At 44.5% G+C, this 19,051-nt stretch overlaps 1 protein-coding gene across 1 annotated transcript in view; it reads right to left on the bottom strand.

Annotated features, from left to right (window-relative positions):
• The window catches only part of LOC126463709 (kinesin-like protein Klp98A), a 419,586-nt gene that overhangs the window by 290,991 nt on the left and 109,544 nt on the right, over positions 1 to 19,051 (bottom strand). The window lies entirely within an intron of this gene.

Below are 19,051 nucleotides of genomic sequence, written 5' to 3'. Positions count from 1 at the left end.
ATTTTATCGTTTCGCCCAAGGGGGGGTCCCTCTAACCTAAAAAACCCCCGTGTGCACGCCACACGTACTCTGCTACCCTAGTAGCTGCTTCCGGTGTGTAGTGCACGCCTGACATGTCTAGGGGGGCCCTACAGTTCTCCACCCAATAACGGAGGTCGATGAATTTGCAACCATTATAGTCGCAGAGTCGTCTGAGCCTCTGGTTTAGACCCTCCACACGGCTCCAAACCAGAGGACCGCGATCGACTCTGGGCACTATGCTGCAGATATTAAGCTCAGCTTGCACTCCGCGTGCGATGCTGGTTGTCTTCACCAAATCAGCCAGCCGCCGGAAGGAACCAAGGATGGCCTCAGAACCCAAGCGGCAGGCGTCATTCGTTCCGACATGTGCTACTATCTGCAGCCGGTCACACCCAGTGCGTTCAATAGCTGCCGGAAGGGCCTCCTCCACATTACGGACGAGACCCCCCGGCAAGCACACCGAGTGCACACTGGCATTCTTCCCCGACCTACCCGCTATTTTCCTGAGGGGCTCCATAACCCGCCTAACGTTGGAGCTCCCTATAACTAATAGGCCCGCCCTCTGTGACTGTCGGGACCTTGCCGGAGATACTCTATGTGAATTTCTGGACTTTGCCGTTTACTGGCGGGTTCGAATTGATAACACCAAATTTCGTCACCCCTGAAGTTTCCCAGAAAAGAATTGTCCGTCTTTTGCATTTCAATCATGTCGCGGCAGGCGCTCACGGTCGTTGTTTTTGTTTGGGCATCAGGACGTGCGGGAAAAAAATTTGCACATACTTTCCTTTTCTTCTAAAGTCTAAACGTTCTGAGGAATGTCTTGCATACTTGTCTTAGAGATACTGACAAACTATGGTCACACGTCCACAACATAACATGCGTGCTCACAAATGACTAGCCAAATGCACATTTTTTTTACTGTTGTTAGAGCACGCTACCACCGAATTTACCACACTGACGTCGCTTGTACGCCAGGAATAGAATCAGTTTCGGGACCATTTGGGCATGCGGTATATACCAATTATCCCAAGATTTAGGGGAGGCTCTACAGTACCATATTTCATTCGTAATGTAACTTGGCATTATAATAAACGAAAAGCGCTAGTTTCCTTTTGTTCTAAAATAGCGCTTTTCATTTATTATAATGTTGTTCTACCAAAAACCGACGGAAGATTCAGTGACCTTGGCACTGTTCAGGAATACACACTTACCCCGGGTGGAAGTCACACTAAGATTTCTGCAGAGTCCTACAGTGTTCCATTACCAAACCTGATAGCCTTTTTGTACCTACACTGCGCTGTTTATCGACAGCACATTCTCAAAACGAACGTGCATACTTGAAACGTGTTCTCAAAGCAAAATCTTCATCATTCACCGTCACATACAAGGCTCCTTCGAGCATCTCCAAAACACATCCGAGCGGACAGAGTGTGTGGTTGTTACAGAAATGGATCCTTCGCGTACGAGCCGTCCTCCCGAATGCGAGTCCAGTGTGTAACCACTGCACGAGCTCGAAACTGGGAACTTTATCGTTTAAGAACTGGTGAAAAGTTGTAATTCAATGGGGATCACGTCCATCATTCTAAAGAGAATCTGCGTGGCGAAAAAAGTTTAATGTTGCGTTGACTAAGAGATCATTACATACGGAGAGCAAATGTACAAGACTGGACTGCCTAGGAGATAGGAGAAGCAGGAAGACAGCGCCGTCTTTCCCGCAGGAACTGTTCCGGAATTCCTTTTAGGTAATTGAGGGAAACTACGGAAAATCTAAATATTTATAGTCTGACGCGGATCTGAACCGAGCTCTCTCGAAATCTAGTGCTGCAATCTCTCTCAGTGGCTACTGGGGAGCAGCTATTTTACTTCACTCGCCCGTTAAAAAGGAGGGATTTTTTTCCCTCTTCAAACTACAACCGTTCATTTGTTGAGATTATTTTAACTGTTGAAGGCTTGTAAAATATTACACAACGTAGTTTGCATTAGTTACACCTGTAAGTGTTTGAAAAGTAGAAAGAAGCAAGCAGAATGCCATCGAAAGTGTTAAGAAATTACCACAAATTTACAACGACCGAGGTAATAATTCCAGTACGCTGTACCTTTCCAGACAGCACAAGAAAGGGATGTTTCAAACCTCAGAACATGTATCCTGTTGTCAATGGCCATTCGGGTGCCCGAAACTGGTCTAAATCTACGTCTATATTCCGCACGCCACCTTGCAGTGCGTGGCGATGGCTGCTTTTGCTACGACTTTCTCTCTCTTCCTTGTTTGTTTCGCAAACGGTGCGTGGGACGAACGGCTGCTGTTAAGCCTCTGCATAAGCTCTAATTTCCCTAATTTTCTCGTCATCGTCATTTCGTCACACGTATGTGTGAGGAAGTAGTATGTTGGAGACGTTTTAGAGAACTAACGCTCTCGTGATTGTAAACAGTACACATCCCCGCTATGCGTAACGCCTCTCTTGTAGCTATAGGAGTTTGTCGAGCATCTTCGCAACTCTCTCGCACTTACTAAACGAGACCATGAGGATATGCGCCGGACTTCGTTCATTTATTTCAGATTTCTGAGTTCCCCAGACCGAAGGGCAATGCACAATAAAGTAATATGCCAACAAATAACGCGATTGCAGCTGTAGTCACCGTGTTTCTCAATAACGAAACGAAGGTGATGTCTCGTCGGCGGCCAGGTAACTAGAGACGGTGCACCCGCTCAATTGGAGCAGGGATAGAAAGAATATCGACTGCTGCCCTGTCGATAGTGACATTTCAGTATTCACCTGAACTGATTTATGGATGCCACGGAAGGTTCAAATCTGCACTGCTGGATTCGAACCCGCTCCCCTCGAACATGAGTCCAACATTTCGTTTGGTACAACAGTATTTATTTAAGAACAATAGTTTTAATACGATCATACACTACCTGATCAACAGTATCCGGATACTATTACGTAAAGCAGAATTGAGCACTAGAAGCCAGAGCGGTCGCACTAGTCAGGAGAGAAGCAGCAACGGCAAATGCGTCGATGGGGAGAGTTCAGTGGCTTCGAACGTGGACTGGTCCTCGAATGCCACCTGAGTAACAGATCCATTACGGATATTTCAACGCTTCTATTGGTGTCCAAGTCGAGTGTTGGTGATTTGACTATGAAATGGAAACACGAAGGAGCAAGCACAACTAAACCAGGACCAGGCAAGATCTTATGCACTGACAGACAGGGACTGCGGCAGATGATTGTAAAAAATCACATGAAATAAGATGAAGGAATCATTCGTGAGTTTCAGAGTGTTATCGGCAGAGCAGCTAGCACAAAGGAGTTAAAAAATGGGGTACGATGGTCCAGCAGCTCCTCATAAGCCACACGTTTCTGTAACTATTTCCAGGCGACGCTTGATGGTGGTGATGTTTGGATTGTGGGGCGCTCAACTGCGCGATTATCAGCGCCCGTACGAATTTCCAACCTTTTCTCAGTCCAATCTTGCCACTTGCATGAATGATGATGAAGTGATGAAGAAACAGAAACACCCAGTCATCTCGTGACAGGTGAAAATCCCTGACCCCGCGGGGAATCGAACCCGGGAAGCGAGTACGCGACGCTTGAGGCGGTGTGAAGAGCATCACCAGTGCACAGAGGATGAGATGAGTGAATTGCAGTGATGAAGCACACTACATCCTTTAAAAATTGTATGAAACGGTTTAGATTTGGTAAATGCTTGGGGGACGTTACCGGCCATCATTTGTAGTGCTAACACTGACGTACAGAGGAGGTGGTGTCACGGTATGGGGATGTCTTTGTGGTGCGGTTCTCTTATTGCGCATAAGGAAACGCTGAAAAAGGAAGTGTATGAACACGTTTTACAGCTCTGTCTATTGGATGCACTGGACGGACAGTTCGGACACGATGACTGACTGTCTTAACATGACGATGCACCCTGTCATGAAGCAGCATTGTGAGGCAATACTTTGAGGACAATAACATTCCTGAAATGGTCTGGCCTGCCGCCCTGCCCGGAATCTCGACCGAAAGCCAATGGAACATATTTGAGATAAGTTAGAGCGTCAACTTTGCCCCAAAGCCCTACGTCGAACATCACTACCTTCTCTGGTTTCGGCTCTTAAGAAAGAGTGGGCTGCCATCCCTCCACATACGTCCAGACACGTCATTGACAGCGTCTCCAGCAGAGCCCAAGCTGTCACAAAGACAAAGGGTGACCACATCGCATTTTAATGATCGCTTACCGGTGTCCGGACACTCTGGACCAGAGAGTGTACGTGCGACGTTAGCCGCACTCAGACAGAGCACCGCAGCGCTGCGGATAACTCACGGGCGAGGTGCGCTCTGCACTCGACAGCAACCGCAGAAACTCTGCCCACGGCAATCGTTACGTGGCGCTCAACGCAGGCGCGGCACACCTGCCACCCACGCCCACCTTGCACAGCAGCAGCAGCATCAATAGCTACCGCACATCTGGCCATCCATTACGTAAATGCACGGCAACGAGGTATTCACTTCAGCGCACACACCCAAAATCGTTCCGAAGCTCCGGTAATGAGTTATGTCGTCAGCGAAGGGGTCGTTACTACATTTATGGCAGTATTAGTGGCACGCGATAAGACTAACGTTCGTAGTGTGCTGTCGTACAACTGCTCTAACTAGGGAACCTCTCCATCGCACCCTCTCAGATTTAGTTATAAGTTGTCACAGTGGATAGGCCTTGAAAAACTGAACACAGATCAATCGAAAAAACAGGAAGAAGTTGTGTGGAACTATGAAAAATAGGCAAAATTTACAAACTGAGTAGTCCATGGGCAACATAGGCAACATGAAGGATAATGTCAACGCAGGAGCGCCGTGGTCCCGTGGTTAGCGGGAGCAACTGCGGAACAAGAGGTCCTTGGTTCAAGTCTTCCCTCGAGTGAAAATTTATTTTCTTTATTTTCGCAAAGTTATGATCTGTCCGTTCGTTCATTGACGTCTCTGTTCACTGTAATAAGTTTACTGTCTGTGTTTTGGGACCGCACCGCAAAACCGTGCGATTACTAGACGAAAGGACGTGCCTCTCCAATGGGATCCGAAAACATTTGATCGCAAGGTCATAGGTCAACCGATTCCTCCACAGGAAAACACGTCTGATATATTCTATACGACACTAGTGACGGCATGTGCGTCACATGACAGGAATATGTTGTCGATCCACCTAACTTGTACACTTGGCGAATGGGTAAAAAGATTCTTCTACCTTGTCCGATTTAGTTTTTCTTGTGGATGTGATAATCACTCCCAAAAAAGTAGTGAAAACATAAGAGTTTGTCACATAAACTGCAACAAATGAATGCAACAGTTTCACAGTCGCAAAGTTTTCCCTGTGCTCTGTCATGTTTTTAACGTTTTCAGTTTTTTCCGTGTGTAGGCCGTCAAATCCTTCATATGTCCAAGCAAATCTGAACATGCTCTGGAATTTTGGGGAGCGAAGTTGATTATATAAAAAATTAAACTTTTCACTCGAGGGAAGACTTGAACCAAGGACTTCTCGTTCCGCAGCTGCTCACGCTAACCACGGGACCACGGCGCTCCTGAGCTCACACACTCCTTGATGTTGCCTATCTTCCGCATTGACTACTCAGTTTGTATATTTTGCTTATTTTTTTCATAGTTCCACACAACTTCTTCCTGTTTTCTCGATTGATCTGTGTTCAGTTTTTCAAGGCCTATCCAGTGTGCCAACGTATAACTAAATCTGAGGGGGGTGCGATGGGGAGGTTCCCTTGTAAGTGAAAAGCTGCTCGCACCGAACTAGCAAAAGACACTCGTTTTTGCTACATCGGCAAGAAGCAGTATTCCGTTACCTCAGAGATTGCGAGTTTACAAAAACTGTTCGACATTGACGAGGACCGACAAACTGTACGTGCGATAAACGGGTAGAATAAAAACATGTCTTTGGATAGACTACAACCGCCCAATAGAAACAGATGTTGTAGCACATCAACGATTTTGCAATTAACGTGCCTTAAGACTGTCCACAAGACAAAAAATCCGGGTAAATGCGAGTAGGGCTCGGCCACCGAGGGTTCCGTACCAACTTAATTACGTTTATAGATGGTGTATCCATCCCGGGAATAAGAGTTTCGATAATTTTTGCGTGTTATGGATACTAGATGTCTGTCATAAATGACCATATCTTTTGATTGCGCTGCCGTAGGAGCTCACATTTTTTCAGCCGCCAAGGGACCGCAGATTACATATGGACGGGCAACAAAATTATCCTGCAATGGTTCCATTTTTTACCGACTGAGGTATGCAACTCTTAGAAATTTAACGAAGACTAAAAGTGCACTGAAATTTCTTAAAGCAGATATTGCCAGATAGAGAGGGTTATAAAATTTAAGTATCTTGAGGAGATTTTTCCAGAAAAAGGTTTGAGAAAAGGATTTAAAGATACATAAAATGAGAAAGGCAATGGTATAATTAAAGACCTTATAATAAAAAATGCCTGTGTAAAGGTTAAAAAAATAGGGCATTACACCACAGTAGTGAAGCCAGACTCTCCCTGTGCGAACGTGTGACAACGTATAATTATAAACAACAAAATGGTTAATCATTAAGGAAACATTAGGCCCCGGAAGTCGGATCGGAGCATAGATAACATATCAGAAACCATGAGAAAAAGGAGAATGATATTTTTTTGCATTTATATATGGAATGCAAGACAGTAAATTACTCAAAACCTTCAAATATTATGTGGAATAAAACATCAACAGCAAGTTCGATGCATGAAGCGAAAAATGTAAAAGAAAAAAAAAACAAAATCTGAAGAAACAACAGACATAGAAGAGTTTACGGAAAAAGTATTAAATATGGAAGCATTTCGAAGCAGGAAAATTACATGTTGAGTATTCAGAAAGAAAAAAAATAGTGAAGAGATGAAAGAGTACCGGAAGAAAAGAAAAAAGAATTAGGACTTGAAATTGGCACATGGTCCTTAGTTGGCCCATCCGAGAAGAAAAATAAATTATACAGCGTAAAAACAATATAGACACAAACCGACGCACGGTCTATATGTTTTGCCTATTAGGGCCCTACCGCACTGGGACCCTACGACAGGTATGCTGGCAGTGCTCAGGTCGGGCAGTAAAGAGACGCCTTCAGTCTCCGCTCAGTGGAAGAGCTACAAGCTTTGTGTGCAAGTTTGAAACAAAAAGGGAATTCAGAAAAACAAGTTCTGGGCACATCCCTTCAATGCTGATCGTTACATTAAGGGTTATTTGACAAGCTTTATAATGATTTAAGAAATTACAGTGCTAAATTTTCCACTATCCTGAGAATGTCGTTCTGTTCATTTGACGAGGTAGTGGAGGTCTCCCGAGGTTAACTGACGAGAAGGGTCACTGTTTTAAAGAAAGTAATCTCACCAGAGGAAAAGATTTTCGTGAGCTTTGTACCTGACAGCTAATTATTTGTTGTCTGCAATAATATTTACAGTTTCAGTTGCAACTGCAAAGTATACATAGAATTGTTCTTCAGTTTTTTCCAACAAGTACGTTCTAATAAACTAAAATTAAATTTATAAATGTTACAGACAAGAAGTCGAAAACCTCCTTTCTTTACATGTCTTTTTTCTTAAAATAATTTTAGCGTGTCTGATGATTCTGGCTCACAAGCATCACCTGCTGCAGCAGCTGATGTAGCTGTGCTATTTCGGTCTGGAAATAGGCTTAGAGGAAAGCTAACAAAGCCCGGATGGTAAACGTGCTTTGTCTATGGTGTAAAGCTCTTGCTGTTGAAGTGGATCATCGGGAACAGGCTGTGAGGAAATTGAGGATCGATAATTTCCACGATCTCCAGCCAGCCAGGGGCCAGAAAGTTTGTTATTGTTGCTTGTTTGAACGTGATTGTAATGCGGAGAGCCTTATTCTGCGATCTGAGTTTCATTTCTGACGCTCGTAATTCCCAACACGACTTTTTTTCCAGTTCGCGTTCTGAATAATATTGAGATGGAGTGTCCGAAGTTGCTAATCTCATCTGAATCTTGCAGATAAAAGATTCGGCGTCAAAACTATCCATTGCGCTCCCGTGGACGGGTGAGCGGCAGGTACGGGCTGGATGCCCGTCTGGTGCGAGAGCGGTCGTGAGCCATCTTTTGTTCCACTGGTCTGCCACCACAACCCTGTGGCGGCGCTCTGCCGGCAGAACTGCCACACCCAGGAAGATGCCAGGTGGGGGGGGCTCCATTGCTTCTGACTGTTATCTATCCCAGCAGACCTGCCGTTGCATCCCAGTGCTGTATAGCCCTTTGTTAACAGTCCTCGCACATCTTTATCCTGGGGAATTATAAATTCCTAACAGCCACACTAGTTACGTTATCAGTAGGTTCCAAAGACCTGTCCCGAGCGAGGTGACGCAGTGGTTAGCATACTCGACTCGCACTCTGGAGGACGACGGTTCAAAACCGCGTCCGGCCATTCTGATTTAGGTTTTCCGGGGTTTCCCTAAATCGCTTCAGGCAAACGCCGGGATGGTTCCTTCGAAAGGGCACGGCCGACTTCCTTCCCTATTCTTCCCTAATCCGATGGGACCGATGACCTCGCTGTTTGGTCCCCTCCCCCAAATCAACAAACCAACCACAGATCTGTAAGACGCCACGGGGTGTCCGGCGTTTGTACGCCCTCAGAATACTTGCTGTGGCACCTATGTGGCACGGCAATCTCATATCGTTACAATTAAAATAATAGTGCAAATTATTTGAGTTATTTTCTTTTTTTCATTTTCAGTTCCACATTTTTAACCCTCACTCATTCCCGACTTTTCGATTTCAGATTTATCGTTTCTGTGTTTTGTAGCCGGCAACATTTGATGAATGCGTGAATAAATCATTCGATAAAAATTACGTTTCGTAAAATATCATCTACAAAAATGATGATGCCTTATAAAATTAGACTAAAAGGTCGTAGAATGTTTGGGTTCTATCAGTTTCAAATAGCTTAACGCGTCCTGTTTACAACAGTAGACATTCACCATTAACCCCACCACCGATTCTTTAAAGCATCCAAATACCATGTATAAGACAGTTTCAAACGTCTGACTACTTTATACGTGAGTTAATGTGTTACACATCTCACGCTACACATGTAAAACATTCACGGTTAAAGACGCAAAACCATAATTATGTTGGTTTAATCAGGTTCGGATTATTCAATCACGGACTAATGCACTGCGAATAGAGTTATTAGTAAAGAGTAAATTCAACCTCATGCCTGACGTTCATTTAATACCAGACGATTATAATTAAAGTGCAGCTAGTCAAGGCGCTCAACCGCTGTAATTATCGTATGGCAGCGAAACTTGGTAGGTATTCTAATGCGTTAATACGGAACCGATTTAAGCCGTAAAAAATAGTTCCAATTTTATTCCAAGGTGCACATGTGGCGCTTTGAATGCAATAAAGACAAACAGGAATGTTTCTGTATGAAATGAATTAAGAACTGGACGTGGGCAGAAAAGGTCAAACAAGTGAGAAAGGCACAAGTCTGATCTTATTATTAGCCGCCGCCGCTAACACAATTTGTTCAATATGCGCACCGGAAACGTCGACGATATACTATACAGCGCCAGATTTCCAAAACAGGTGGCCAAAATCAGAACTAATTTTTTTATAACGTAAATCGGTTTCGCATTAACCGAGTTTCGCTGCCACGCAATAATTACAGCTCACACTGGACTAGCTGCACTTTAATCACAACCACCAGGTAGTTGTCTTACTGTGTTAAGCCTTTAACGTACGGTTAATGAGTGGATTCTGACATCCAAAATCTTTAAAGTAGGTAAACAGTTACACAGAATACTGAAAATCAAATTTTTGTTGCCCCTGGATGGTGTTAACACAGGCAACCTGCAACTGCCTCCGGTGACCACCTTAGCACAGTCGTTTAGTATAGTCACGTTGACGTAACACGGTTTAGAGCAGAACCATGATAACGTCACGATTTTCATGAACTAAAACATGTACGAGTTTCCAACTTCCGGCTATGGCTAAGTATCGAGAACTCCCATCGATCACAAAAGGGGATATAAACGGAAAGGCACTGCTTTCGTTGCACTTTTCTAAAGAAGCTGCAACCTACAGGCACTGGGAGAGGAGTGACGGGCAGTGGGGACCAGACGACGGGGAAAAGTCACAGACTAAGGGACAGTATGCTACAGCAGGGGCATCTTGTAGGCAGATCTGATAGACTACACATATCGAAAACAAAATTGGATGTTAACCATTGATTCACTGTGACGTATCGACGGGAGCACGGCCACCATACTAGGCATCCTCGTGTCTTTACATCCAGTAAAAAAAGCTGCGACTGCACCTGAAGAAAGAAGAAATACCCTTAGGCTGATATTCCAAGAGTGATCATCATAAAGCCGTTCGTCAGGTGTTATGATGTCTGCGTGTAAGAGCTTCGTCAGCCAAGACTGAGAATTATATCAACTGCTGGCGTCACTTCCCGCTCTCGAACTAGAGCAAATTCAATGTGTGAGATATCGATAAGGGCCGTTCCTTATCGACGAATCTCAGATCCGACCTGCTCCCCAGCAGGGTGTTAACACACTGAATGCAAGAGGTATCTGACTACTGCAAAATGGTATCAGAGTATTCTATCGAACGTTTGGAAACAGGAAGGAAATCGACAGATGTAAAGGTAATGTCCTGAGTACCACAAGGATAGGACCGTTACTGTTCACCATGTATCTACTAGAAAGCGTTGGATGCTCTTAAAGACTGTTCGCAGATGATGGGGTTGCCTTTGAGACAACAGCAACGGTAGAAGACAGTATCGATTTGCAGAATGACCTGCACAGTATTGGGATTGGTGCAGACTCTGGCAGCTGACCCTGAACGCAAATAAATGTAACACATTGCCAAAACAAAAGAAAAGGCCCTCAGTGTACAACAGTGCTATTGATGAGAACTGCTGGAAACAGTATCTACCACAGAATATCAAGGAGTAATAATCCAGAGCGACCTCAACTGTAACGGCCACAGAAAACAAATAGTAGAAAAAGCCAGACAGATTCAAAGGAAGAATTTTAATGAAATGTAACTCATCCACGAAGGAAATGGCTTCTGAGGCGCTTGTTCGATCATTTCTTGAGTACTATTCATCATTATGGGATACTTAGTAGGGAGGACCGATAGAAAGATAGAGAAGATCCAAAGATGAGCGGCGTGTTTCATCACGGGATTGTTTAGTCGGCGCGATAGCGTTACAGACAGGTTCTTTCAACAAACTCCATTGGCAGACGTCAGAGAAGAGGCGTTGTGCATCGCCGAGAGATTCCGGGACGAGTCAGACAACATATTACTTCCTACCACATACGTCACGTAACAGCAAACGACGAGAAAATTGGAGAAATCAGAAGCAGTACAGAGGCTTCTACTGACATTCTTCCCTCGCGAAAGTCGTGAGTGGAACAGGGAAGGGGAATCCGTTAGTGATACCAGAAATACCGTCCGCCACACACTGTTAGATTGCTTACCGACATCGAGGTTATTAGAGACGGCGCAAGCTCGGATTGCGGAAGGATGGTTTCAAAGAAACCATCGCAGTATTTGTATGGAGCGATTTAGGGAAATTACGGAAAGCCCAAATCTGGATGGTGGGACGGGGATCTGAACCACCGTCGTCCCGAATGCTAGTACAGTGTGCTAATCTCTGCGCCACCTCGCTCGGTTTGCAACAGTATGTACAACAGCAGATGATGCTGCCTGATCAGGATTTTATCAAGTTAATGACAACATCGCCAGTGTCTTAATCTTGCGACTAACTTGTCCTATGATGCTGTATGGCCGGCTCAAATCACAGTCACTAATACAAATCAGTCTGTGAGGGAGCGTATAACGCCCACATAGTCTTAAGAACTCGCATGAACACTCCGCACAAAAAATAAGGGTAATTTGATGCTCAAAGTGGTTCAAGGATACGGGGGAACACTTGCGCACGTCGATCAGGGGTAAGAAGGAAGATTAGGGTTTGAAGTTCTGTCGGCGCTAAAGTTACTGTAAGTGGGATATTAGCTCTGGTAATACTTTTACGGTGGGGAAGGAAAGCGGCCGTGCCCTTCTCAAAGGAACTGTTCTGACGTTCGCCCTGAGTGATTTAGGGAATGCGTGGAAAACGTTCAGTTCAGACGGGATGGACGGACAGGTGTAGCGCTACGCTCCCCTCGTATCCAAGTCCAGCGTTCTAATAATAGTATTACTATTATGCTTGCTGAATCCCCACTTTCTCCGGTGTGACTCAGACAGTCTCCGATTTTTTACCTGTACCTCTCCCAGAATTAATCTTTCAGCCTGCTGTGAAAATTCTTGACAGATTAAACTTGCGATCCGGACCGGAAGGCAAACTTGGTCAGAAATTTAATCTTAGAACACTAAAGAGGGGGGGGGGGGGGGGGGCGGAGCATTGATACGTTAACACTAAGCCATCGTAAATTTGACTACTCCAAATTTTATTCTAGGAGAGTCATAATTTATGGCTTATGAACTACTTAATTGGCTCTAAGCACCATGGGACTTAACATCTGAGGTCATCAGTCCCCTAGACTTAGAACGACTTAAACCTAACTAGCCTAAGGACATCACACACATCGATGCCCGAGGCAGGATTCGAATCTGCGACCGTAGATTCCGGACGTGGTTCCGGACGAACTACTTAATTACAATTACTAGATCATGAGTGGCATGTTACATGCAAAATAAATTCAACATGCCTAGTTTTATACCCTATAAAGACAATTTTACTGCACGAAATGTTATTGGAAAAGCACACACAGTTTATGTTACAAGTTATTGTAATTATTGTGAGTGCAAGAGTATTGTACACATAAAATGAGTAGTGAGTCCTCTGCTTTCTTTCATGGTCGCACAGGGATTCTTCATCCGATTCCTCATTTTTCTGTTTCATCGTCTGGCTCTACATCACTGTCATCTGTGCACACAACATTACATTCTCGAATAAAATATTCCTCTTCACTAAATGCACCAATGTCTGTGTCTTTATAAGCTTCTTAGACCAAATCACCCAGTATGTTACTGTCAAAATCAAACTCAGCACCACCGATATTGTGCTAATTTCCGCAGTAAAAGGAGAGATTAGCATTGAAAATGGCTTATGTGATACAAGCTAACACTCTTCTAACTGTGACTGCCTGGTACTTCACGGGCGGTGCCACGATGATATAAATTCTAAGCGATAAAACAAGTATGTCGACTATTACAAAACAGGCTCACCATTGCTGAACATTCGTGATATTTATAAGAGCACCAGCGCCGGCAAACCGCTGGAGACTCATACAATAAATAATTCAGCCATTGTTAGCAACTATATTTTCCATGAAGGTATGCAAGAGCACTTGTTGCTGATGAGTCCAGATTGGCGGGAACCAGTGAGATATACCATCTGCAATCGTAAATTTTACGAGGGTTTAGTACTCTGCGGTTAAAGTTTTAAAAAAAAGTTGTTACGTGTTTATCAACTACTTTCTTCCCGTCATGTGGAAAGAACCTGTATAAGAACAGTAAATAAAATAATATTAAACTTACCGGGATAGACCGAAGCGTTGTACAGAATATGCGATATTGACGGAAAGGAGCTTTGTGTTCTAACACACGGGCGGTAAGGGAATTAAAGATCCTCTGAAATCAAAGCTGTTTTCACCGAACAGCAAGCTGGATCGAGACGGGATTAAAGTTGCGGCCCGGCAAGCAGTTTTAATCTTTCAGGGAATTCCACGCGTCTCTCCGTTTAGCTCGGTATTGTCTGTCATGCTTGGTGGCGGTCAAACCGAACGTAGTGTATTATCAACAGTTTCCGTCCCAAAACGAACTAATCCTAAAGACGCCTTTTGCTCACTGCTTCTTTTCCATAGATTTGCACCGACATGGCATGCGTCTCCGCCGCTGTTTTCCGCGTTCTATGACAAACTTTATGTTTGCGCGCTGATCCATTCCACGACGGAACGAGTCGTCATCCTCACTGCGTCGGAAGGACAAAACTCTGATTCAGCTTAAGAGTTTTCAACGTAAATCAACGATTACTTACCGACGTGGGTCTCTAGAGGCATGTGCGTATGTGCAGTTTTAACACGCGTTTCCGTTTAGAAATCTGTCAATTTACCAAACTTTTTAGACGCGCCTTGGATGTAGACATTCGAAGTGAAACGGGATTTCGATCTTATAATCCGAGGGCATAGGAGTAAGCCCATAAAGGCGATAAAGACCGCCACACAGGGCTGAGTCACCGGCCACCACACAGCCAAGTGGGTCAGCGCCCGAGGGCCATCGTGTCGACTTCCGCCGACGGTCGCAACTGTGCGCCAAACGCAAATGTGCCTGTCTGCAGACTTAGCCCTGAACAACTGCACCATTTGATCATGAGCCATGAGCCTGGTTTCGGAAACAAACGCCTGTAATTGCCGACTTGTTCGTTGCAGTTTTAAGTAAAAGTGGATGATCACCCGATCATAAATACCCGACCGTAAATAGTGTATTCAGGTTAAACGGCTCATCAACATTACCAAAATCCAGTATTTCTTTGCTCCTGCGTAACTTAGGAAAACAGTATTTCTGTGAGGACAGATGTCACTTTATGACTGTTCGTTTTGAATCTAGGAGGTCGGTTAAGCTTGTCGGAAAAAATAAAGTTAAGTTATTCAGTTTTTGTTCGTTTACATGCACATGTATGCAGTCCTGATACACAACGAAATCATTGCCGCGCAGTAACGTAGTTTGCCCTCTACAGAAGGGCAAACAATGGCGCCGCCCACCTCCGCGTTATCAATCAAAATGGCTCAAATGGCTCTGAGCACTATGGGACTTGACATCTGAGGTCATCAGTACCCTAGAACTTAGAACTACTTAAACCTAACTAACGTAAGGACACCACACACATCCATGCCCGAGGCAGGATTCGAACCTGCGACCGTAGCGGTCGCGTGGTTCCAGACTGAAGCGCCTAGAACCGCTCGGCCACACCGGCCGGCCGTTATCAATCAGCTGCGGCATTTTGATTTGGCTGCTCAAGCTGTGTGGCGATTTGAATGTGTAATAGGACTACAAACATGTGCCTGTAAACGAGCAAAAAATTAATTATGTAACTTTATTTTTTCGCGGTGACAAAACGGTATCAAAACCACTCGCAGAACAGCTACAATACTTACATCTCAAAACATATACCGCAGAATGTATATCATTGTAATGAAACAAAAAGGTCTATAACAAAACCCGACAACTGGTTACTTTTTTCCAAAAGAATTGTTCCGCTGCAAAAAATACTTCGTGCTCTGCGTTCTGTCGACACTAAATACAAGATATTGTCTCCATCATCCCGGGCATTGGAACCGGAAATTTGTGGTAAGGTCTTATGGGACCAAACTGCTGAGGTCATCGGTCTCTAAGCTTACGCACTGCTTAATCTAACTTCAACTAACTTACACTAAGGACAGCACACACATCCATGCCCGAGGGAGGTCTCGAACCTCCGACAGGCGCAGCCGCGCGGACCGTGGCAAGACCCCCATAGACCGCTCGGCTACCCCGCGCCGTCATCCCGGGCATACATGGTACTTTCAAGGAATTGGGAAACGACATCGTAATACGTAATGGTATTATTGCAAAAGTGCTCTGAAAACTGTGTCGTCATTTTTCAAAATGGACGAGGAAATCGCATGGGTAATGCAGCACTAGTGTTATCGACGTGCGCTTTTACAAAAAATGGTTCAAATGGCTCTGAGCAATGCGGGACTCAACTGCTGAGGTCATCAGTCCCCTAGAACTGAGAACTACTTAAACCTAACTAACCTAAGGACATCACACCCATCCATGCCCGAGGCAGGATTGGAACCTGCGACCGTAGCGGTCGCGCGGTTCCAGACTGTAGCGCCTAAAACCGCTCGGCCACACCGGCCAGCTGCGCTTTTACACTGTCGTTCGAAGTTTACGGACGCCATATTAATGTACAAACTTTATTAAATCTTTCGTCTTACTTCGTAATACCTCAAAAGACCTAGCATACGACGTGAAATAAAATTAAATCATATCTACCAAATATGTGTACCTTGGACAGATTATCCACAAAGATGATAAGCCAAAAGTAAAAAAAAAGGAAGACTGGAGTTTAATGCTAATCGATGACGAGGTTATCAGAGACGGAGCACAATCTTGGATTGGGAAAGATATCGGCCCTGTCCTTTTCAAAGGAACCATGCTGGTATTTGAATTCAGCAATTTAGTGAAACCACGGAAAACCTAAAACTGGATGGCCGGACAGGGATCTGAAACGCCGTAATTACGCTGTCATGGCCAGAGTTTGACCATAACGCCAGATCGCTCGTTTAGATGATAGCAGAGGACAGAAACAACCGGAGTGACGATACATCACAAGTAAGGCGCTGGCGCAGAATCAGTCGCTAGTGGTCCACAGTTTTAATCACAAATATTTATTGGTGGCCGCCTGTCTTGAGTCTCTGCTCTACGACACACTATCAAATGTATCTAAACAAGGGTCGGCGGCATCGCTTTGATCCGCTACTAGACATGAGGAAAACCGACCGGTTTAAACCGATACTGGTACTTAAGTTCTGAATAACGGTATTTTTCAGGACTTGTTTCGTCTGAATTTATAACAGGCTTTTTCATTTTTTACCGACATCTGGTAAAGAAATCGGAATATCAGTTTGCCATAGCAGCAGAGCTAAAATTTATTTTTAATTTTTAAATAAAACTTTTTTACGAACGAGTTATATTTCTTCGTAAAATCTGCATTGCTTAAAATACTGGGTTATTATAGAAAATGGGAAAAGCAATCAGTGCTATTCTAGTTAGAAACTAGGCCGGCCGCGGTGGTCTAGCGGTTAAAGGCGCTTCAGTCTGGAACCGCGTGACCGCTCCGGTCGCAGGTTCGAATCCTGCCTCGGGCATGAATGTGGGTGATGTCCTTAGGTTAGTTAGGTTTAAGTAGTTCTAAGTTCAAGGCGACTGATGATCTCAGAAGTTAAGTCGCATAGTGCTCAGAGCCATTTGAACAAAAGCATGACATACAAATCGGTGCAGCACCACTGAGAATAATCTGTTGGCGTGTGATGTGGCCTGTTAGACGGTACGCGTGCAGGTGAAGTGTGTAAGACTCCCCCACTTATGATCTATACGGTAGTTTCCCGCTTTCGTCCTCGGACATCCGTTGTACTGCAAAACGGCATCATCGCTACTTTGAAAGTATGTTGCGAAGTGCGATAATACTAACGTACAATGCTCCATTTGCTTTAAAAGCTTAAAAACGGAAGGAGGCACAACAAACTTGCGACATCTATGTAAGGTGAAAACGTCCATAGTGTCCCTTGGAAGAGACGGTAAATTTGATTGGTATACCTAAATTTTATTGAGGTGTTATCAATTTGGGATAATAACTGAACCCTTAATATTATGGTTGCTTCAAGGTGAAAAATTGGCACCATCCAAAAGTGACGACAGGTACAGCCGTCAACTCGGTGACCTTACGCCCCCGCTCTTGCCGCATAGCTGTCCATCTTCGCTATCTTCACTCGACACGTGACATTTCTGCCACAGCCTCAATCTGATATCAGTCGAGGTCTCCTATTCCTTCACCGTGATAAGTATTTTTTTTATCATTTTTGGAAGTCTGCGTTTATTGCTGCAAAATAACGGCAACAGAAAAATCGGTTATTTCAGAAACCTGTTATATTGGGCGGTTTAATAGTGCAGTTTAACCGGTTGTTTCACCTATAACCACCATCCCTCCCTGCGAGAGTCCTCAGAACTACAAAGTCATTAATTAAAAGCCCTGTAGCTACCTAACTGCTTTCAGGAACGACAGTGAACCACTGGAGTGGAATATGTTCATCGCTAACAGCTTTACACACACTGCCTCCAACTGGTTACTAGCAAGTGCCGCCGACAATCACAACAACAACAACAAAACATGAATACAATTAGAATGCCAAAAAGTCACGCAAGAACACCACACTCAAATTTGTACACAATAACAAATTAAATTTAATTTGTACACAAACAAATTAAATTTATTGGCATTAATCAATCCTAGAAAGGTCAGTCATTTTTACCCAGTGTCACCTCCAGCTAGCTAATGGCTCCAGCGCTCTGCTCCAAGACCTCTCCTTACCGAACAAGCTCGCTCAGCCTAATGCGCAACACTCGTCGAGAAAATCAGGAATGTGCCTACGCAGAATTCGACGCCCGTGCACGTAAACACACTTCCGGAATGTTCTATAGGCTTTCGCTACCGGAAAAGTAACCTCGTTGATCATTAATGATCAGTAGTAACTCCAGAGATACGAAATGGTAACGACATCAAAACACAAACTCCGATTTCCCACTTCAATCCTACGACGGATGCCTGCCACCACATCCTCCATTCCACAACCTCCAGGAACCACTCCATTCAGCTATTTAACACCTCTCGCCAGTCAGAATCAGGATCTGAATGTAGACTTTCTGCTCCTGCTTACAGCGCTTCTGCAAGGTGCTGCCTCCTGGCAGATATTAAGAACTACTTCTGCAACGGATGTTGGCAGCACCGGCCGACGGGAAATTACTCTTCCTGTACGCCCGCCAAGTAGATTCCAGCCACAACCCATTTCGGAGGATTAGGAAAAGTCCGTGCCATCAGCTCCAGGCTGAAGAAAAACTGCCTTCTTCCCTGCAGCCGGATATTGCCCCAAGTGCGCCAATAGCGGACAGGGCCAGCACACGAGAGTGGCCAGGAAACGACGTGTCACAATCTCTACCCCTTAATTTTCTTTTCAAATACCCCTTATTTCTGGGCGTCATTTATTTTTAACACACCTTTTTTTTATGATTTTGATTGAACAACGGCAAGATCTCTGCTGTGAACCTACATGTACCCCGCTACGGCTGTTGATTCGACGTTCCCTTCCTTGAATGTTCGATGTCCGTACATCTCTACATCTCTGTAGTCTAGCTATAGTACGCAAAAAGGAGGCAGAAAAAAAAC

The sequence above is a fragment of the Schistocerca serialis genome, chromosome 1, assembly GCF_023864345.2.
Source record: "Schistocerca serialis cubense isolate TAMUIC-IGC-003099 chromosome 1, iqSchSeri2.2, whole genome shotgun sequence".
Lineage (NCBI taxonomy): Eukaryota > Metazoa > Arthropoda > Insecta > Orthoptera > Acrididae > Schistocerca > Schistocerca serialis.
Note: the sequence above shows the minus strand (reverse complement) of the source record. Positions and strands in the feature narration are given on the sequence as shown.